The sequence below is a fragment of the Aedes albopictus genome, chromosome 3 (assembly GCF_035046485.1).
Source record: "Aedes albopictus strain Foshan chromosome 3, AalbF5, whole genome shotgun sequence".
Lineage (NCBI taxonomy): Eukaryota > Metazoa > Arthropoda > Insecta > Diptera > Culicidae > Aedes > Aedes albopictus.
The window spans coordinates 315,430,591-315,453,825 of NC_085138.1; the positions used below are offsets into that span (position 1 = coordinate 315,430,591).

General features: G+C 38.3%; 1 protein-coding gene and 1 long non-coding RNA gene across 2 annotated transcripts in view; one reads left to right on the forward strand and one right to left on the reverse strand.

Moving 5' to 3' along the window:
* Positions 1–23,235, reverse strand: part of LOC109425700 (uncharacterized) — a 106,786-nt gene that overhangs the window by 46,093 nt on the left and 37,458 nt on the right. The gene's annotated exons all lie outside the window — the stretch shown is intronic.
* LOC134284155 (uncharacterized) lies at positions 381–22,698 on the forward strand. Its single transcript, XR_009995651.1, has 2 exons — positions 381–11,638; positions 11,871–22,698. It is a non-coding gene; the product is annotated as an uncharacterized LOC134284155 (long non-coding RNA).

Sequence of the window (23,235 nt, forward strand, 5' to 3'; positions counted from 1 at the left end):
GGGTTGATCACCGTCAGTGATTACATTCACATAACGACCGACAGTTTTCCGTCTTCAGTATCGTGCAATTGCAATAGGCTCATGAAACCATCAAGTACGTTGCTCGAGAGTTTGTTGTGTAGTGAACATGAATTGAACGACGACGTTCAGTTGGTAACAGTAACAGTAACAGTTACCATAGAGAAAACGACTGAAGTTTTTTTTTTTGAAAATGACCTTTACTAAATAGTGAATCGATGGTCGTGAAGGTTGTCGCAGTATGCTTACAATAGACGAGTGCACCGATGAACATTGAGTTCACTAAGCCTGAAATTTTTTGACAGCACAGCGGGGTCGACTCTCAACTTCTACTCAGAGATGCATCACCAAAATGCGCTGATAATATTTTACTTTGATTTCTTATATGAATTTACATTTAGAGTGAAGCATATGCATATAGTTAATGCACTAGCCCATATATTTGCAACTTCATCGCGAAAACTAGATGCAACAATTTAAACAAATTTTCAGCTGGGTTAAAGTTGTTGAGAGTCGGCCCCGCTGGGTGTCAAAATTCGCGGCCCGAGTGAACTTTCAGCGGGCGGTGCACTCGTCTATCCAGTACAGATGAATTTCGTTTGTTTGGCTTATGTTTGGGTGGTCATCGTTTTAATGGGACACCTACTAAGTGAGCATTAGCTCAACCATGGCATAAAGATCACAAGGCAGGCTAGTAACCTATGTAAACGTCTGTTTTGAATGTAAACATATGACGTAGTTCTTATCGTCTTCCACGTTGATCAAATTGGTATGGAGTACTAGTTCGCTTATGAACGATTTGAATTACGTCATCAAAAAACTGTCAGATTTCGGGAATATATCACCTTCTGTACACCGTGAGCTCAACTAAGTCGAAATAAAAGACAAAAGCAGGAGTATGACTGTCTAAAATGTAAAGACTCGCGTTTATCATCCGGTATTATTCCAAGTAAACTTAATCTCAACAATTTGCGTTGGAGCACGGAATCAATGAAACGTTATTTAGGGTATGTGTGCCATCAGTAATCTTACGCTCCCATATTCATCCTATTCAAAAACAAGCAATTACGGCACCGATTGATTCCGTTCTTTTTGTGTTCATGGGTGCTCACTTCTAACAAAAAATAAAAAAAATATGAAACAAAACATTAAACAAACAACGCTTCAATCCTTTGTTTTTCGTAGGATGAAAATGGAAGCCAATACCCTATTTGATTCACGATTGAACTCGGTTAAAAAGTCAAGCAAAATTCATTAGGGGTACTCACTAAACAGATTAAATTGCTGCGTAAGCCATGATTTTCTGCTTATTTGAAATGTTTCATGATTTTGCGAATGAAATAATCAAAGATTGCCTTGATGATCACGACGTTTAATCAGTTTACGCTGTTAAGGGTGTGAACCATTTCGCTTGTTCGTTTAACTTTTAGTTAAAATTTGACACTTCGATAGTTATTTTGAAAATAACCCTACTCGCGAGCAGGGTTAGTCTTGACAGTTCGATAGTTATTTTTTGTTCGCAATGATTTGGCTGCGTACTGTATTTTGTTCCAAATAACTACTTCTCTGTCAAATTTCAAATGGGCCACCGTCGTGGTTATTTTTTTAACTTTTCGATGGCAAATAACTATTAGTATGGTACACGCTAGTATGGAAAAAATAAATCCTCGCTCCAGTCGACTTTTTAGATCCCATTTAGGTCCCATATGAACTCTACAAAATTTCAGCGCAATCGGTGAAACTATAATTTAGCGCAAGCGGTTCAATGTTTTCATAGGATTTACTATGGGAAAAGTTAAACTTTCAGATAAAAAATCCCAGAGGGAGTCCCTTGTCTCCTTAATTCAAATCGATCAATGTTTCTTGTAGAAAAATCAATTATGAAACTTTCCTTCGAAGACCGCAAAACAATTGGATGCTTGTGGAAAAAGTTATTGATTTATTACCGATCAGTGATCCAACGAACGGCTTTTTATTTTGTTTTATCAGCAGCACTGCTGCTGCCGTTGTTGCATGGGGTGGCGGGAGGCATCACCACCCCCAGAAACAGCAGCAGCCAAGGCAGCACCTACAGTGCTGCTAATAAAACAAAACAAAAAGCCGTTCATTGGATCACTAATCGATAATAAATCAATAACTTTTTCCACAAGCATCCAATTGTTTTGCGGTCTTCGAAGGAAAGTTTCATAATTGATTTTTCTACAAGAAACATTGATCGATTTGAATTAAGGAGACAAGGGACGCCCTCTGGGATTTTTTATCTGAAAGTGTAACTTTTCCCATAGTAAATCCTATGAAAACTTTGAACCGCTTGCGCTAAATTATAGTTTCACCGATTGCGCTGAAATTTTGCACAGTTCATATGGGACCTAAATGGGATCTAAAAAGTCGACTGGAGCGAGGATTTGATATTTGTCCCATACTAATAACTATCCAAGTGTCAAATTTTAACTAAAAGTTAAATGAACAAGCGAAATGGTTCACACCCTAAGTGAATTCCCCTATTGAATTTGAATTCGGAAAGTCTTCTTTTATTTTCATCACACATTTGGGAAAACACAGTGCAGGTGATCAGTAAGCGCGGCAACTCACTCAGCGTCATAACTCCAGATCGTGCGATATTGGTGGGATTCATCGAGGGTTACACTATCCAAGGATTGTGTTTAGTACATCTACGGTAGTCTGTTAGGAGATTCCGAGTCAGTGGTACCAGCTGGATCTCTGTACAAAAAGTAAGCTGGATCTCTGTCTTCGTGAGTTGGATAATCATCTTATGCCCATGAAATGCCTATCGCAGGAATACACATTTTTTGTGACCTGAATGGACCAAGTGATAAACCATCCAAATTCACCTTTGCCTGGAAGAGTAAGATGAAAATATTGAGGAACAAACCTTCGAATACGTCCATTACAATTCTCTAAATTGAAAAAACACTGCCCCTGGAGTTTTCTTCCATGATGGTCGAACAGCCGACGATTGAACTAATTGAAGGTCAAGTAATAAAACAGTTCATGAGTTGCCCATAGTTTCAAAATCGTAAAAATGTGCTTTGCCTATGTGACATGTGATTCCTTACTTCACGTGCCGACGCGACGCAGGATTCGAGTCAAACCGTAGCATGCTTGTGAAGTTCATGACCAATGCTAAGCCTGTCCAGCTCACAACCAACAGAGCACCTTACGATAGTAACCTAGTTGAACTCATCACGATAGGCCCAGAAAAGTAGGCTTCCTGAGTTATAAGGACTGTATCGGAAATTAACTATAAACGTTCACCATTGCCTAAAAAATAATCTATTCGAAATAAACATAATTTTATTTTTGGAGATACTATATAAATCTTTAAAATAAAGAATGGCAGTTCTGATTTTCAAAAAATAATCGTTTAACTTGGACTTTCATCTCAAATATTGCACATATGTTTTTAAAATTTTGGACACCACCTAAAAATTTCAAATAGCGAAAACTGTGGAAAAATATTCAATTTTTTCTCTTATTTTTGCGCAGATATATTCTTTTCCAGAATGCTCATGATATAGGAAAATTATTTTTATCAAGAAAAATTTCCTCCGTGGTTTAGCGCAATTCCTAAAAATGAAAAATGGCCATTTTTCGAGGACCTCTTTTTTATGCGACTTTAAAGAACAATTACGCAAATAAAAAATACATAAAGTAGAAAATTCGCATTTTTTTCAATTGGGCATGTATTTAAATTTATTGAAGAGGAAGTTTTACCAGAGAACGGAATTTTATAACCTCTGAAGATATTTAAAACAGAGCGTCAAAGTTCGACCAAAAAGTAGGTGTTCTTTGGGTTAAGGTACACCGGGGCAAGTTGAAACACGAAGTTTTATAACAGATTTCAATACAATTTGGTAATTTATCCTTCGTTAAAAGATTGTTTGAATAAAAAACTATGTGTTATGGCGATCAAACTGTTTATTATCATTAGAAAACATCATGTTAACCCGCTGTTTTATCTTGCCCCACCCGTTTCAACTTGCCCCGGTGTACCTTAGGCCATTTTCTACATGACGGAGGAGTTTCTATCCAAAATAAGAATTTTAAAAGTCGGTATTGAGTGATATGTTATGTGTACATAACTGCTAGTAATAATCATCATTTTCCAGATTTTCCCCGTACAAATTATTTTCGCTACAAATTATTGAAACGTTAAAAAGATTTTAGAAAATTGCCTTTTGTACAGATTTTTATTTTGTGTGGTGTACTCATATAACCATATTTTCAATAATACTAAACATTTTCCAAATTTGTTCAAGCTGTTCTAAACCTAACTATATTGTGAAGATTTCATAGAAGAACCGAAAAAAAAAACCAACCATGCTTCGAGATAGAGCATTTTGAATGTTTATAGTTAATTTCCGATACAGTCCTTATACTCAGGGAAAAAACTAACGGAATTCATCAAAATACCATATGAGTTTTTGCCATAACTAAAAAGTATGGGTGTCCTAAGAATACCTTATGAAAATTGATCGTGATTGTTATGACAAATTTCATAAGATAGGCTTATAACAAAATACGAATTTTCAACTCGAACGTGAAATCTGTGCTGCTATGCGCCACTGAAACCTGGTGTGTATCAGCGAATATCACTCAACGACTGCTGGTCTTCATCAATACATGCCTGCGGTATATTGTTCGTGCAGTTGAAAATCGGAATTTTCGACACGCGAAATTCAATTTTTCTGCTAAACCGTGTGTCGGACGTACGTCGGGCACAGTGCGCTGGATAGAGGGCCAGATCCGCTGTCCAGCGCACTACGTCCGACGTTAGGTTTCACGTATGGATTTTGAGAAAATTAGATTGTCGGGTGTGGGGTATCTTCGGGTTTCAACCGCGACGACAATATAATTCGTGCATGGTGGCCTCACAATTGGATCTCCAACGTGGAGCTCCATCGTCAATGTCATCAAAAGCCGATAGCGACAGAAATTCTGGAGCGAAAGTGGAGGTGGGTCTGCCACACTCTACGCAGGGGCGGAAACGAAATCTGCAAGCAAGCGAACCCAGCAGGACATCGCAACAGAGGCAGACCCAGAGGCTCGTCAGAAATCGACAGAAATTTGACCTGGCCACAGGTCAAGACGATGGCTGGCAATCGCCCAGGATCGGAATCTTTCAATTCGGCCCTCTGCACCACCGTGGGTGTCCAGGACTGAAAGTAGTAAGTAGACTTATAAAAAAAGCAAAAAAAAAATAAATAAAATGATGCAGACTGGATTCGATCACTGAGCTCTTTTTTAATCCACACAGCAATTGACGCTTGAGGGTACCATGTAGCTAAATATGTATAAAAGCCAAGTTGTGAGTCGATTCTGCGTCATAGAACAACATTTTATGAAATCCATTCTAATCATGAATTATTTAAAAGCCGTTTCAAAAGTTAGGCGTTATGAAAGTCTTAGGTTATCTCGAAAAAGTTTCGGGCAATTTGGCCTACAAAAACCCCCATGACGAAGAGAGCAAACCTGTCGATAATACCCAAAGCCACCCTGCATGAGTTTGCATACTTGACCAATTCTTGGTACCTATGCAAGAATTACATGTAGCTCATGTAGGACATAGGTTAAAGACGGGAACCTGGAAAATCCTCGAATTGTTGAGGAACTCAGCTGTGAATCTTTGTTTTTTTTCTGAACAAATTCCGGGCTGTAATTTTTGGAGTTTTTCATAACACCGTTTGCTTGAAGAAATCTATGCAACAATTTACTAGTAAAAATCAAATTTTAAAAGCAAAATCCCATATCAATTATTGAATTGTCCGAAAAAAAAAATGTTTGGTAAACTTTTAGTAAGTATGATGAAGTTCCTTGAACGATCTCTGGCGAAATCCGTGAACACATTTCCAGCACTATAGGTAAAACTTCAAAATGTAGATTCAATGGGGCAAGTTTTGCAACGAGTTGCATACATTTTTCGCTGTGGTGAAATTAGGACCATTTCTGTTTTATACCACAATTTACGAAACAATATGAGTTTTTTGACTGCATTTTTCGCATCGATAAAATCAACTTGTGCAGAAAAAACATCAGTGCTCAACATTATCGTTAATTTAAAACTCATCAAGACTTTCTTAGCCACCGTCTTGGCGCACATCCGCCATGTGATCATCATTCAAAGAATGGGGATTCCCCAGAAATTACCTCGAAAGAAGGAAAAAAAAAATATCACATCATCTCAGCCTCGCTGCCGACCATGGCACCACCAGAGACAAGCAGACATATCAATTAGAACAAATTGCGTTCAAAACTACCATCACGAAATCATAATTGCCCAACATTACTCACGCTGTGTTTCTTTAACCGCTCACTAGGTGGTGATAATAAGCAAACGTCTAACAAGAGTAAAGACGATGCAAACGCCATGAGTGATCGATTGACGGACTACAGAATATTTTTTATAATCAACCCTCAAGAATCAAGATGAATGTTGGGGGATGTGCGCAGAATGAGAAATTTGTTTGTCTGTGGCACAACCAGTGACAATTCAAAATATTTGCTCGCTCTTCATCCGCGTGAGTGAGCAGGTGAAGGAAAGGAGCTGAGCCTAGAGCTGAGCTGAGTAGTGTAGCCGGGTGGAGATATGCACAGCGTCTCGTTGCGTAGAGATCTTGGTAGGCGATAAACGCGGAACGAAAATCAACGCTTTCTAGATGTGGTGCGGTGTGCTGAAATCACGATACTGGTTTGATGAAACAACGGAAGCACATCAACATCGTGAGCTGACAGCCAACGGTCACGTGTGATAAGAACTCAATGAGTTGTCTGTCAGTACCTTTCGTTACATTGAATATCGATACCAGGTTGTGGGGTCTACATTAGGTTGTGAAATCATACAATCATGTGCGAATTGAGTTTCATGAAAAATTCAAAAATTATTATTATTATTATTATTATTATTTACTAGCTGTCCCGGCAAACTTTGTCTTGCCAGTCTTATGGTGGTTTGACAACTGTTGAGGTTGTCGCAGCAACGCACTCTAGATTGATTTCTTTTAGATCACGCCAAATTTCTTCCCGGTTCATCAAAAATCAGTATTTTCTCAATTTTCATATTTTTTTTTGAAGGATTTTCGTAACTTTTTATACATATAACCACAGCCACCATGAATACGAATCGAAACGTGCAAGGGTCATGCTGATCGGTTCGGCCGTTCGTTAGTTTTGTTGCCTCAAAGGAACTACAAACTCATTTTTATATATATAGATTAACGACACTTTACCATTATTGTGGCATTCGTGTCATTCAAAAACTATGGTTTATACTCAAAATATGGATAAATAATTAACCATGGAGACTTTCGTACTAATAAAAATCAGTCAATGCATGGATGCCGTTGAAGTATAGAATAGTAGAAGCGGTAGACGGTACGTTGTGAAAGGGATCAACAACAAAACACGTGTTAAGGAATCAACGTTTATAGTCATAACTGCTATGATATTGCCGCAGTCGTGTTCTAATTTATATCATGTCTATCTTGTACATGTGGAGGAAGAGGAACCGAATATACGAAAATACAACATAAAAGGCAATCCCATCGGAGTCATTTTCTGTTAGCTGAACACATACAAATTTCCGCCATGTGGAGCGGAGCACGTAGCGATACGGAACAGCTGATTTTGCCAGCCGTCGTCGGTCGTGGCGATTGACATCCCATCCAGATTGACTACCGCAGATAAGTATGTCAAATGCACAATCATGACTATCATTCATCAAGTCACGTAATAACCAATTTCGTCATGATGCATCATTCTTGTGAGAAAGTTTTCAAGAATCGTGGAAAACGCTGTATGTTTGAAATGCCTACTATGATTTCTACTACATGGCTTTTGTCTTCTGAAGACAATGGAGCAAACTAAATCCAAGGATTGATCAAAAGGATCAAAAGCATAATTCCGAAATTATTGAAAATTTGTGATTTACCAGCAGTTAAATCAATATTAAAAGCAACCACCACATTAAAGCTGTTAATCACTTGCATTAAAGCTGTCTAAATATGCTTTTACCTATCCGTCAACGTCTTGTCACAGGTGAACAGACATAAATCTTAGTAGAAATTGATAGACTTTTTTTTGTTCAATATATTTTTAATGATTACGCTGCCATCTGCAAATCGCTTGAAGTTTTCGTCTGCATCATTCAGCAACGTGTACACTAGTAAACGTCAAAACGAATGGACACTAGCGCCTCAGATGGAACAATCGCGAAAATCAAACGTTAAAGTTAGTTCAACGTTAAATTCATATATCAAGCTCTTTTCAAGAGGTTGACGTCTGTTTATCTGCAGTGTAGTCGTTGAAGCGGTCCCCGCTGGGATCGATAACCCCATTTTTCTACTTTTGAATGAACGGCGGCAGCCGACACTCGCCTCTTCTACACATCAATGCCCATTGCAGTGCATCATCGCAGTCAGTGGGGTGGTCGATGCAACCATTCCACGTGTATGAAATGTAGGCTCGTTCCCGATAACACACACATAACCTAATTTAGATATTGGACCAGGCCGGGCTAACTAAAAAACTTCGAATGACGAATCCCGTTCGGTGCGCACGTGGTGCTGGGTGATTCATGTATCAGAATTGCACCAGTTCGTTACAATTCCCATCGGGATTGGGTCCCACATGTTTCGCCGTGTAGGTATTTGATAAATGTCCAGGAGCGACAGACGGTAATTAAATTTCTCTTGGGCTTTGAGTTGTACTACTGGCACGGTTCACAAATCGAAATCGATTAAATATGGACAGGAAGAAAAAGGTGAAATATTGGAAGCTATGTTGCAACTTCTATTGTGATCGATGGACGTAATTTAAAGCGTGTGAGCTGGATAAGTATAATTGCATATTACAAATGTAACGATTAATATCAGAGAATTAATTGCGGTTGATAACGAAGGAATACGTTGAAATGAAAATATGCTATCCTTAGTAGCATTTTTTAGGCAAATAGACTTGAAGAGGTTCTTAAAACCACAATAAAACCAAAATAAAAGGTGTTAGGTTTATGGCGGTTTTAAAAACCTCTAAATGGTTATCAAAATGCTACTTGGGATATTGGAATGGGTTTCGGCATTTGCAGTCGGAAGACCAGCTAAAACGTTATTTTTACTCTGATCCGAAGTTTCGGGCCTTTAACCCATTCTGTAAGGTACTCCACAAATCAAAAGCAACAAATATAACACATTACACTTCCAGAATCCTCTGAAAAAGGACCAATAAAGGCTCGAAACGTCGGATCAGAGTAAAAAATAACGTTTAAGCCGGTCTCCGGACGGCAAATGCCGAAAACCATTCCAATATAAGTTTTCACAGTCGATAGCCCCCAAACTACTAAAAATATGCTTGCAGAAAAGTTGCGCCTGTTTTTGTGAAGTTTAATATTTCGGTTTAATTATTGTGCGTTGCATGAAAAACACGATTATGGCAAAGTGTTGTGGTAGATTTAGTTCTGTGAAATTGGCAACACTGAGTGGAAAAGTAAAAAAGAGAATTTGTTGAACGGAATCAGTTATTGTTTGGAAGTAGGATCGTTTGCAGACCGCGAACAATACTAAGATCATTGAAGCTGCTACACCAAAAGCTGCTATCAATAGGTGTTGGAGCGGGGCCAAAAGATATCCGTAACCATCATGATGGTTAAACATTCAATTGCGGTGCAAATACCACGTGCAGTCGCAGCAGTCATCACATGTCCCGGCCATGTGGCGACTCTTTTTCAAGAATTATCAAAGAGCACTTTGACGGAAAATTTGAAAACAGGTCTGTTTCCTCAGGCGACTGTTTTGCGCGTATCTTTGTTTGTGGGTAGTAGTCGACAAAGTAGATTTTATTTTGATTGGTATAATATCAAGTATAATATCTTATGGCGTCTTTAAGGCTTTCTAAAGGTGCCATTTTTGGAATGTTTGTCATTATGCCATATTTTTGCCATTGAAGTCCGACATTTACCCAAGGTTGCTATGATTCACGTTGTGTTGGTCTTTGTTGGGCTTGTTTGGCCAAATATTTGTCACGTCTAACGGGACCTTAAGTGTCCGTTTATGTTAATAAGAATCGTTGTGTATCAAGACCTACTGTGAGGGGTTACAACTACGATAGGATCGAAGTCTGATAAAATTTGAGGTTCAGTTTATGGTCTGCTGGGATTACCACATAACTTTGGCATTACGGTATGACTATGTGGAAAATTCAGTGTGAATTTAATTATGATTTTGGCGAGTATTTTCATGTGCATGTGTAGAAAATTTAGGTGTTATTTTGGGAGAGGTATCCGTAGGAAGTGGAGAAAAAAACCGCTGTTTTTTCCAGAACTATTGGCACGACGATTGAATAAGTTACTACTGGGCCTTCTTCAATAGTCGAATTATTCGAAATTACAGAAAGAACTCCTGGAGAAACCCCGGAAAGTATACCTTGGAAGAATCACAGAAGATCTGGAGAAACCCGGCAGTATTTCCAGAATGAATCCATGAACAGCAATACACAAGGAAGCCCTCAAAGTTTTTCGGATGGAATTCCTGGAACTCCATCCATTGTAAACAAATTCTAAAAGAAATCGTAAAAGAATCCCGAGGTACTCTTGGAGAAATCCTATAAGAAGAAAAACTCAAAAACGGATTGTTAAGTTTTCATCCGACGTTCCGGTCACTATATTGTGTCTTTCTCAAGGAATTAACTATGCTCCGTTCTCTCGTAACATAGGCCGAGGGTTAAAAATTCCTCCAGGAGTGCCTTCTGAGATTTATCCAGGAATTCTCCATAGGATTCGACCCTGAAAATGTTCCTGGATCCTTTCTAAGATATTTATGCAAGAGGTCCTTCTGCGAATCCTCCTGGAGTTGTGTCTGGGAATCTTTCCTGAATTCCTCTAGGTGTTCCTTCCGGGATTTCTTCAGGAATTCATTTTGTGATTCCTACAAGAACTTCAACAAGAAGCTCCGAATGGGATCTCTGAAGGAGTTCCAGAAAGAACTTCTGGAGAATTTTCGGAAGGAATTTTTTTATGAATCTCGGAAGGTATTTATGCAGGAAACTCAGAAAAAAGTCCTGGAAAATTTGTGAAACTCCTGGGAGATTTCCGGAAGGAGTTCTTGCAGAAATTTCTGAAGAAATCCCTGATGTAATGCCGTAAGGATATACTGAAGGAATTCCAGATTTAACCTCTTTAAGTTTCTTTTAGAAGAAACTCCTGAAAGAATTCCAGAGTTGGCTTCTGTTGGAATGATGGCAAAACCATTGGAATAATCTTGAGTTAATCCGGAATCACGATAAAAATCCAGGGAGGTTTAGAGAAATTTTCTGAAACGATTCCGGAGGTATTTTGAAGAAAAAATCATGTCACTTTTACAATAAAAAATGGGTGTTGTTAGGGGGATTAGGGGCATAATGGACACCCGGGGCGAAATGGACACCCCTGTTTTTGCCGAAACCGTTGACTTTTATGTAAAACTTTTAATGCATAAGTGTAAAGGAACAAGTCATTGTTCTATTTTTCAAAAGTACCATTTATATTCCTTCAAAATAACCAAAATATCATTGAAATTGAAGAATGTTTTTCATATGGTGGATTTCTTATAATTTCGAAGCAGCAGCAAATTAGGTATTACGAGTGTTTGAATGTATTTTATGGTGGAACAAGTGAATTGTTAGCTTATCTACATGTATACACAGATTTATCAATGTATGAAGTATTATATTTTTGATCAGAACTTACTCAAAATAGCAATTTTAATGTTGTAGTCGATTCGGGGCGAAATGAACACTGGCAATTATGAATGGACGTACGCGCGTTGCATACTGTTAGGCGTTTTAGAGAGTTTAGAAAAAATCAGTTCGATTATTTTAGCCTAAAACTTATTTAATTAACTTTGATGTTATGTAAACTCGTCTAAGATGGAGTATTATATCTGTGGTATTGATCTCCGTAGGCAAATTACTTAACTGGTCGATATTATCAAAGATACAGCATAAAATATGCAGGGGTGTCCATTATGCCTTGATGGGTGTCCATTTCGTCCCGTACCTTTCCTGCCAGCCCCGAAAAACATTCGGTTTACAATTCATTATTTCTTCACAATATTGACATTCTACCTGCTGTAAATGATTAAAATACGTAGGAAACAAGTTAAAGTTGTAAGCCAACTGATAATATGTTAAGTTTTTGTCTGTTATACAGGCCCAACATACTCATTTGCTTAGGGTGTCCATTATGCCCCTAATCCCCCTACTAGGGTTGTTATGTATCTTTACCATAAAAAAATCTTAATTTTCTGGAGCAAAGTCAAGTCAACTACCATTCAATTTATGGTGTTTTATTATTGAAATCTCTAGTGCCATTGATTTTATTGTGCACGTATTGTAGTTCCAATACAGCATTTTCTTCAGGAAAATACGTACACAATATAATTTGGTGTTGAACTGTCAAATTTATCATTATTCAATGGTAGTTTATGATGATTTTATTGGATTTTTTTTTATCATGGGGCTGATCCAGTAGTACACAAATATGTATGAATTGTACACAAAACTGTGTTGTTTCGTTTTAGGGTGTTGAATCCCAGAATCTCACCAGCAAGTCATTAATAAGCGCTTAGGGTAAACAGGTATAATATGCCCCCCTAAGCAGAAATGGCAATATATCTGAAACTGGCGCCTTATTCCATCTATTGTTCACTGCAAATCGTTGTTTCTAAAGTTAGTGAAGTGTTGCATGCGAACTTTGCCTTTGGAGAGGTAGCTATGGAAGCTTTGAAACGTTTTTCGTAAACGTTCCAAAATTTCCCTTTTCAAAACAAACGGGGCAATACGCCCCATCAAAAGAAAAACGTCCAGCCCCGTCATAAAACTGTCCCAGGGGATAATTCCACCACATGCTTATCCTAGGAGGGTCTTTCAACAAGGTTTTAACTGCATAAAAGTTGCAAAGTAACACAAGCGAACAGAACTAGCTACGTTTACAATGAAGTCAGCTCACAAGAGGTAAAATATTACGCCAAAAGCCTCGATTTCAGACTTTTTGATATTTTTATTGCTTTTCTGCACCAATCCACTAACGGATTAGCTTGATGGCAATAATTCTTCAATATTTGAGATTTCTAATCGATCACGCATGCGAAAAGCGCTTGAATCGCTAGAAAATGAAGAGTGGCGTTTTGCCCCGGTGGGGCGCATTATACCCTTTTACCCTATTTTGAATTCAATCACACTACCCATAAAAAGCCAACGATTTTTTTTTCCAAATCGTCAAGGACATTTGCATAGCAACCCGCCCGCTTTCAGTATCCTAGGCAATTCAACACAAAGCTTAAAAATCAAGTTAAAAATGCAGGTGGCGCTTTTCTAAAACAGCTATTTACGCACCAAATGACTAATTACTTATGATACAAATATAAGACTTGCAATTATTGCAGAATTTGGTGACTTTTACACAATGTATTGATCAGCAATATGGTATTTTTGCTTCCCAAGTTGACAATTTTTCGTTACCTAATCTCACATCTATTCGCCATTGTGTATACTGCGCATAAGCACTGATTCTTGCGTTAATATTAAAATCTCAACATCTCAACGCAACTTTCATGTCCACAGCCTACTAAGCTCTTGGTGATATTTAGGATAAGCCTCTCACTATATTTATTGAATCGAATTCGTCCCGGTACAGTGTCGGCATTCACTACATTAGCATACTAAATGATGATTACCGTTTAATGATATGTTTAACATTAACAACCCCTATAGTCCCCGAAACGCCTCCTAATTTATCCGCTGAATCACTTTTGTATGCAAAAATATACAAAATCCCCGAAGCAACGAATTTCTGTCAAACAAACATGATTTGCAGTGTTGACCATCCGCGCGCCCCCGTTTGGCATTCGGGTGGCATTCTTTTTCCTTCCCCCATATTATTATATATACTCTCAACATCCGGACACGCAAATTGATTTGCAACCGGACAGCGGAATCCCACTCACCCGATGAGCAGCGCACTCAACAACGCGCCAGCAACGAACCGAAGAATTTCTGGAATGTTAAATACTGGCGACAACGACAACGGCCGGCGCCTCCCATCAGCAGCCCCGGGAAGAGTGGAAAACACATAGCTCACCCACCCCCGTCTCCGCGCACACAGTGTCGTGTTCGGCGAATTTTCACCTCTCGCTCGCGTCGCGATCGTTAAACAGTGTGATTGATCTTCACCCCTTGGCGTCCGTGTCGAGTCGGCGGCAGTGTTCAACGCAGAGAAGATCGTCTCTGGCTGGCAGTGTTTTGCAAAATGGTGGAAATATTGTCGCGCTCTTTATCGTCCTCGTGGTAAAGGTGGTGGATCACAGTGGGCGATTTGTTCGGCTAGAAATGTTCGTGGCTTTTTGAGAAAGGAGGATCATCAGGCAGCGATGTTTAACCATCTTTTTCAGTAGCTCCCACTGTGCAGTGGCATGTCTTGATGAAGGTGGCAACTACCGACAGATGAAGATGTTGTTAAGTCCGTTTTTCTTAATGGTTCTCATGAAATATGATATATCTACATAATATTCGTTTGCAGTTTGTCATTCTTGGGTACAAGTAATGAGCTTTTAAGAAGCAATTAAAATTCAAGACTTCTTAATTTGTAACTTGATTGTAACTGATTATCTGATCAAGACTTCTCGGAAACCATACGTCAGATCGCGATTTCGAATTTAATCGGTCATCTCCGGCTTCGACAATGACTGAAATAAAGCCACAACCGGATGATGTTTTGTGATGCGTGTGCAAACGTATACACGATGTCGTAAAACCTGTCAGTTCGTGAGAAAAAGTGTATTAGTAGTGAGATACCTTGTAGGTACCTATAGAACCACATGGCTCCTTTGCGTGTTACATTTTTGAGTGAAACGTCATTAACAATGATATGTTAAGAACTCGCGCGACTCGGGTAATAAACCTCAAAACGTAAACCGGTAGCAGCCTCAGTCAGTGTGGCCCACGTCTGAAACAATGACTTGTTGGCTCACTCTCGGCTTTGCGGTCAACTCAGCTCAGCAACTCAGTAGTCAACAATTTCGAGCTCAGATTGATTGCAGTGAGAAATTGTTTATCAATTTACCCACGATCTCGCTCGGTCGCTCATTAGCGCACGGCCGAGTAGCGCTATGAAACGCAACGCAAGGCAAACCAATCGAACCGAACGCGCCACCGCTAATGAGTGATGACGCGAAAATTATGACGTTCGCTGCAGTCATTTGCTCGACCGATCAAAGCAATCCGCGACATCATAAAACAAAAAAACTGAGTGAAGGGTGATAACGACGAAAGAGTGGGGGAAAATGTTCGTGATTAATCCATTTACTGGAATCTTTGCGTTCATCTTAGGAATAAGGATGAAGTGCCGAAAAAAAAACAAATTATACCTTTTTGTGTATTCATTTATGTATATTTTTACACATGCTAATTATACACTCCAAATTATACAGTCGAGTCTCCTATTAGACGCTACTACCCACTTTACGCCCACTGCAATTTCTCAGCTGTCTTGCATCCAATCCAGCTGATTTTTTTCGTACATCAAGTGCTTACTATAGACTAGGGTGGCCCACACTTATATGAAAAACAAAAACTTCGAAAATTACCAAGTCTTACCTCCTAAATCAGTTACTTTGGACTCCCAGAAGTAACGTTCAAAATTTGAGCAAAATCGGTTGAGCCTAAGGGGGCGCTCAAAACGCTTGAAGTTTGTATGGGAAAACTTAGCCAAATGTATGCAGAAATTTTAAGTTTTCGAATTTGGCCGCTAGGTGGCGCTGTAAGCGTTCAATAAATAAACTCTTTGGTATTATTGTAGGTGACTATATGCCAAAAAACTTTGTCGAAGACCGCGAAGTGATCCGACGACTGTGAAAAAAGTTATACCCTAGGCAAAGTGAGGCAAAGTATTGAGATTTCATTATTGATATTATTCCTTTACATGTATTGGAAAAACAACAATAAAGTTTATCCTCACTTTACCTAGGGTATTACTTTTGTCACAGACGTTGAATCACTTTGCGGTCTTCGACAAAGTTGTTTTGCATATAGTCACCTACAATAATACCAAAGAGTTTATTTATTGAACGCTTACAGCGCCACCTAGCGGCAAAATTCGAAAACTTTAAATTTCTGCATACATTTGGCCAAGTTTTCCCATACAAACTTCAAGCGTTTTGAGCGCCCCCTTAGGCTTAATTGGTTTTGCTCAAATTTTGAACGTAACTTCTGGGAGTCCAAAGTAACTGATTTAGGAGGTAAGACTTGGTATTTTTCGAAATTTTTCTTTTTCATATAAGTGTGGGCCACCTTACTATAGACCCATCACATACAAAAAATGAACTGAATTGGTTAGAAGACAGCCTAGAAAATGCGATGGGCCTAGAGTGGGTGGCAGCGTCTAATAACTTGACTGTTCCTGTCTCTGTATTATACTCTAAACCAGGGTGAGAAATTGTCATTTGATTATTTGCCAATTTCACAGCATAGTCAAATTTCTTGTACATTACGAGATTTTGGCTTAGAGCAGGGTTAGAAAATAGGCCATATGAATAAAACTGAGTAAAAACTTTTTACTCAGATCTCTGTAAAGATTCTGTAACGAGCTATTATTGAGTAGTTCATAATATTAGATTTTGCTATTATTTCTGATCTTCTACCTCTTATATCAATCTAGCCAATATCAGTTTTTGGTCTTCAGTAATTCAATCAATTAACTGAATATGCTATTCATCAGATTTTTCCACCTACTCGGGGTGCTAACAAAATTTTTGCAATGGCATCTGGAATTTCTGATGAATTTATGTAGAGATTCGTGGAGGATGAGCTCATGGAAATTCCTCTGTGAATTCTTTCGGAAATTTTATCCAGGCATTCTTACGTAAATCTTTTCTGAAATTCACAGGAAAATTCTCTAAAGATTCATTTCATCGGAAGTTTCTTAACAGTCATTTTGTAGGACTTCTGCAAAGCATTTCTCCAACAATTCATTGGAGAATTGGTCGGGGTTCTGCTAAACCGATCCAAAGACCATTTTTTTAAAAATTGAGTTTTCTTAACCATCGGGTGAAGAAAATGATGATTTTCCTTCCATGTAAAAATCCAGTGATTCTGTCAGCTCTTCGTGGAGTAAATTCTAAATATCTGTTTGGCAGAACATACAAAACAATATTTTGCATCCAACCAGAGTGAACTGTAAACCATTCGATAGAATCGAAATATTTTAGTTTTGGTCCAGGTGTTGACGCACCGTACGGACGAATAGGCCCTTTAGGTATGCCGTCGATTGGAGACAACCGTCACAACCAAGGTTGTTAATCGATAAATTATCGTTATCGACGATAAAGTTAACGTCTGTTATCGTTTATCGTCGATAACGATAACGTCTTCAGGCGGAAACGTCATCGGCGATACAGTTAACTGTGGAAGTTATCGACTCGATAACGTCTCCGAAAAATTTTCTTCGCGAACTGAACCGTTGTTGATGCCGTCACTAGGGTAACTAGATTTATCGCAAAATTATCGAAGGTACGTTGATCTGCGCGTTGATTTATCGTTTGATTATCGTTATCGAGAGATTATCGAGTTTCCTTTATCGTTATCGAGTTTGCGTTGAGTTAATTGTCGATAATTTATCGGTTAACAACCTTGGTCACAACGACAGCTGTTAACGTCACCGCTTCGCTTGTGAAGAAAAGATTTTTTCCTTATCATTGTTGACAGTATCGTGGACGAACTGTGCACACAAAATAATAGTATTACTATATAGTTTCCTAAAATTTATCCTGAATTAATATAAAAATCTGCACTAGAACTAGAATCGATAACCAGAATTATAATTCGGTTCAGAACAGGTATATTTAGCTTCCTCAATTCGATCTCTTATCTATCATCATAATGAATCTTCTTGTGTATCAATTTAATAGACGCAGTACATTATTGCTAGCGAACAATCAATCCAAAATCCTGCTTCTATAATTCTGTATAATTGATTGTAAGTATCAAAAATTATAAACTTACGAAACGAAACGGAGCTCTGATTAAAACCAACTACAACAGGTACCAGACAGCAGTGCATAGTGTTTCGGATTAGGGCTCATTGCGTTCCAATAACCGCTAAACTATATTGTAAGTGTCAATCCTATATCTTATAAACAATTATAATAATGAAATATAATTACAGTCGAGTCTCGCTACGCTCAGACTACGGAAAAGTTTAAACAAATGATGAACATTTCAAGTTCTCCTCAACGTAGTCAGATTTCTAACTTCTAACCGACTCATAGTAACAATCTATGAGAGAAATGAACAAGTTATTAAGAATATGGGTATTGGAGGACCCAATTATGTTTCGATGGCGCTGATCGCCCTTTTTCCAAATCACAGACCGAACCAAGTCCAAAGCATTTTAGAATCAATTTATTCTCAACAATACAAAGACAATAGAACTCCACTAGAACTTCAATGGCGCTGAAGTCACTTTTCCTTTTTAATTATTTTAATAACTTTAATTGTAATAAATGACTATTTTCAAGTGTCCATCTTGTAGAGGATCTTTTATTTGGGTAAACAAAATTTATTTAACACTTCTAGTACCGCTAGTGACGCTGTAAGGTCGTGGCAAACTAGATGTTAGTCACACGAATAGTCGCGACATTGGACTTCTGTGGCTAGTTATTCTAAATCAAAGACCAACTGGTTTTGAATACCTGCTTCATGTCGTTACACCTCATACTGATAATTTAACACAGGAGCCGTCATTGAACAAAAAGGCTAGAATAAAAGCTTGAAAAAATCAAACACATGGTTCGCTTTGGCTGATCGAAAAATGGCGTTTTCATGAAACCATCTTTAAGAAGAATGTTTAGAACTTGATTCAGACTTAACGACTGACCTTCAGCTCGGTAATATGACCTAGAGGTAACGCGCTTGGTTATCACTTAGATGATCCAAGTTCGAATCTCTTTAATATTTTTGAAACTTTTTTGTACTTAGAACATTTTCATGGTTTTCTTCGACCAGCATAAATTTGAAGTACACACATTGCTTCACTTTCACATCTCAGGACCTCAGGGCATGCAAGGACATCATTTGACATAATTACTCTTGCTCTATGCCAGCACATGCACCGCTTATGAAAAAAAAAGCATGGGTGGGAAGGGCTGAGCTGGGAGGGCTTCCGCCGTTCATATTTCAAACTATTACGAGACCTCCGTGCTACCATACTCTACTCGTCCTCTCTGATTCATGTAAGCGATCGTGAGTGATACCGATTTCAACTTAATAGACGATGAAAAATCGATATTTTTTTTTCACAATCCAACTGGTTTTGTCTGAAACAAAAAACACATCCAGCCAAACTGAACTATAAACCATTCTCTAATGTTTTTGATCAGCCAGAGTGAACTGAGTGCAAAGTACCGAGAAATAAAATGTAATTATATCAATGAATTCAAATAATTTACATGTATTCTTCATCTCTGATGGTTAATGAAGGCTTGTAAGTTATATGTATGCGGAAAAGTTTCAAATAATCTTCGCTGTTATTTATTTGTAAGTGGTTGAACTTTAAGTTTAATTATTTCGGAATAAACTTTTTGGCGCTTAGTTCGGTTTAGCAGAACCCCGACCAATTCATCCAGGAATTCCACCGCGATTATAAGGGGAATTTCTTTATGAACCATTGGAGTATTTTTTGAGTAATTTGTAGAATAATTCTAGACATTTCTTCAGAAATTCATTTAGGAGTTCTTTTGCAAACTTCTCCAGTTTTTCACCCGAGTTTTTAAGTATTCTTTGCAGATTTTTTACAGCGGTTCCTTGTTTACTTTTTGATTCCTGGAGAAATACCTACAGACATCTTTTTTGATAATTTATCAAGGTATTTTTTTCGGTAATCTATGGACTAATACACGTGTTTACTTGCTTGACTTTTGAGCGGAGCGCTGTTATCTAGATGGCGGTGGAAACAAGTTCATTCTATGTAAACACGGCACCGCTTAAACATCAAATTATTGAACTCGTACATCGGTCCATATACCTAGTGGAGCGGACCTGGTGTGATGGTTGAAGCATGTGACTATCACGCCGAGGACCTTTGATCGAATCCCACTCCCGACAAATCCACAACATGTGAGTTCTTCCTTCGTGGGTCCCGAGATGAACTAGCCTAGGGCTGAAAATCTCGTTAATACAGATAAAAAAGTCGGTCCACAATTTCTAAATGGATACTTTGGAGAATTCGTCTAGACAATTTCTTTCGAAAATCAGGCAATGGATCTATCAGAATTCCTCTTGCATATTTATTTCATCGACAATTTAGGTAGTATTCTAACAAGAATCAGAGATAACGTTCTAGGATTTTCCCAGGAATCTTTGGAGAATTTCCTCATGGATTTATTTGGGAAATCGCTTTTGGGATTTTTTGGAGTATTTCTCAAGAGATTCGTAGCGGAACTCCTCCAGAGATTGAGGACTTGAGGACTACATTTAGGAATTTTATTGCAATTTAATCGTGAATTTCTCAAGAGTTTCATCGAGGAATTTCTCCATACATCCGCAACGTTACAGAAAACTGGTTGAAGATTTTTCCAGGGATTTCTTCAGGAATTCATCCACGAATCTATATACCGTCAACCCCGTTAGTTTGACAGGCTCGAATGTTAGTCAACCTATTATATGTGGGAAAAATCGACCCAAAAAACGGATCTTTTAACGCCGCTGGTTTCGGTACGTGAAGTAGACCATTTCTGACGTAAAAAATTACGAGAAATCGATTGGTGCTAATTTCATTCACCGCACGGCACGGGAAGTGGTCCATTTTGCCCTTTTTTCATACAAAAAGAGAATCAAAATGTACTTTCAATCAACTAACACGACTGTAGATCATTGAAAATAGCTGCAACTGTAATTGGAAGTTAATAGGAATCATCAGAATAAATGGAAGAGTCTTTTAAATGCTTATTTTGCCCCATATGCCCCAACAACTGTCGGATATTCACAATTTTTCCTAATTATGAGTGGATTTTCAATGTTACTGACATGAAGTTGATTTGCTTGGCATAAACAAAAAGCACTAGATCTTTTTTCATCAGAATCATCTTCAGTAGTTGTCCAATTTGCCCCATTTTGCCCTATTTTCATGAAAAAATGAGATTCATAATGTATTTATGAAAAACAAATACTGCTATGGAACGTTGTCAGAAAAGGTCAACTTCACGTACCGAAACAAGCGGCGTTAAAAGATCCGTTTTTTGGGTCGATTTTTCCCACTGTGCATTGGTATAAATTTGAGCTAGTTAATCTTTCGCGAATGTAGGACCATTCTCGTAAAACACTTTTTTGGACAACTGATTTTTGAACTGTTATATCTCCGAAACCAGTGAACCGAATTGAATGAAATTTTTAACGTTTATTATGAGAGAAAAAAAATGACATTCCCAAACATTTTGGCCACCCCCTGTGGTTTACCAGGGATAGCTAATTTTATCTAATGTTTCTGTTCAGTTGGGAAATTTTCCTTGTATTCCATGGTGAATTTCTTCTTCAGGGATTCGATGGGAGATACCACCAAATACCCCTTATGGAATTCTTCCAGAACTTCAATCGCTGAAGACGTCACAATTCTGCTTCAATGGAAGATATTTTAATGTAAATTAATTGTATGAATATAGGGTATTGGTTCCCTTATTAAGCATGTGGCTCCCATTTTCATCCTACGAAAAACAAAGGATTGAAGCGTTATTTGTTTTGTTTCATATTTTTGTATTTTTTGTTGTTGTCGGTGCCGTAATCGCTTGTTTTCGAATAGGATGAATATGGGAGCGTGAGATTACTGATGGCACACATACCCTATATGAATGCCCGTGTAGCTGCCGGCTTAGAATAGCACTACGGACCCCCTGGTCCGGGGGTAAAAGTCCACCAAACAGGGAACCCCAATCCAAGGTGTCAGGCGACCCGTGCTGATGGATGAATGATTGAGGGGGTTTCAAAGATGCTCGATCGTTAACGGAGCCCGTAACGTGGGTAGATCACCTTTTCGTGTTGAGTTACGGAGTAAAATCTACCGAAACCTAGTGTCGTCCTGCTTTTCCAATTTTGGAATATGCGTTCTGGCAATTCAAGGAATTTTAGTATTTAGTCCTTGTCACTGGTATCGTGGTGGCTTACGGTCTCTGAATAAAACTAAATTAACCAACTTTACTTTGCAGATAGTTAAAAACCTCGCCGTTCGAGGCTAAACTTGATGCAAAGGACATCAAATCGGGTTAGGGAGCCATGTATGTACTAACTCTTCAAAGGCAGGTAAGTGCTGGTATGCAAGGAACATACTAGAATCCTTATTACGGATCATATGTTCCATTATTGGAATGGTATTGCAGCTAATGTTAAAACCCGGGTTCTAAACTTCTTACTGGGGAGAATTTAGCAGTAAAACAAGGGTGATGCTAGGTTTCCGATGCATGGCCAATATCAGTACTCTTGTTTTGTTTTCTAAGAAAACAAAACAAAAACTGTATCAAAATCGATACTTTATTGCCCCTCAATGGCAATTGAGTAATGCGACATGCACTACACTAAGGATACGGGTAATGTCACAATAGATCTAAAAACTGGTCGCAGTGACAAACCCGAACAGGAATAAAAAAAAAATACCCTATATGAAGGTAATCAAAACAACTATGCATAACATTTTTTTTAGGTGGAGGCTTCAAAGTTTGCAAAAGTACATTTATTTACATTTGGATATAAAACGAAGAAAATATGAAACAAAGTGAAACGATGATTCTATGACATTTCCCGGAAAATCATTTTCCGGATAGACATTTTCCGGAAAACATTTCCCGGAATGACCCATTTTCCGGAAACCCATTTTCCGGAATGTCCCATTTCCCGGAAACCCATTTTCCGGAATAGAACATTTCCCGGAAAACTGTTATGAAATGCACAATTGACTTATTTTGGTTGGTATTCATAGAAGAAGGGCTTTCAGCGTTGTTTCCAAATCTTCGAGAAAACATAATATTAGCAGTTATGATGCCGACAGTTTTATCACTACAGCTTCATTGAACAGCCATTGTTTAATGAAGGAAAATCTTCAATGACATTTCTGGCAGCTACAATTCTAAGAGATAGCATTCGAAAGAATAGCCTAAACACATAAAACGAATGATATCTAATAAAATGGTAGCA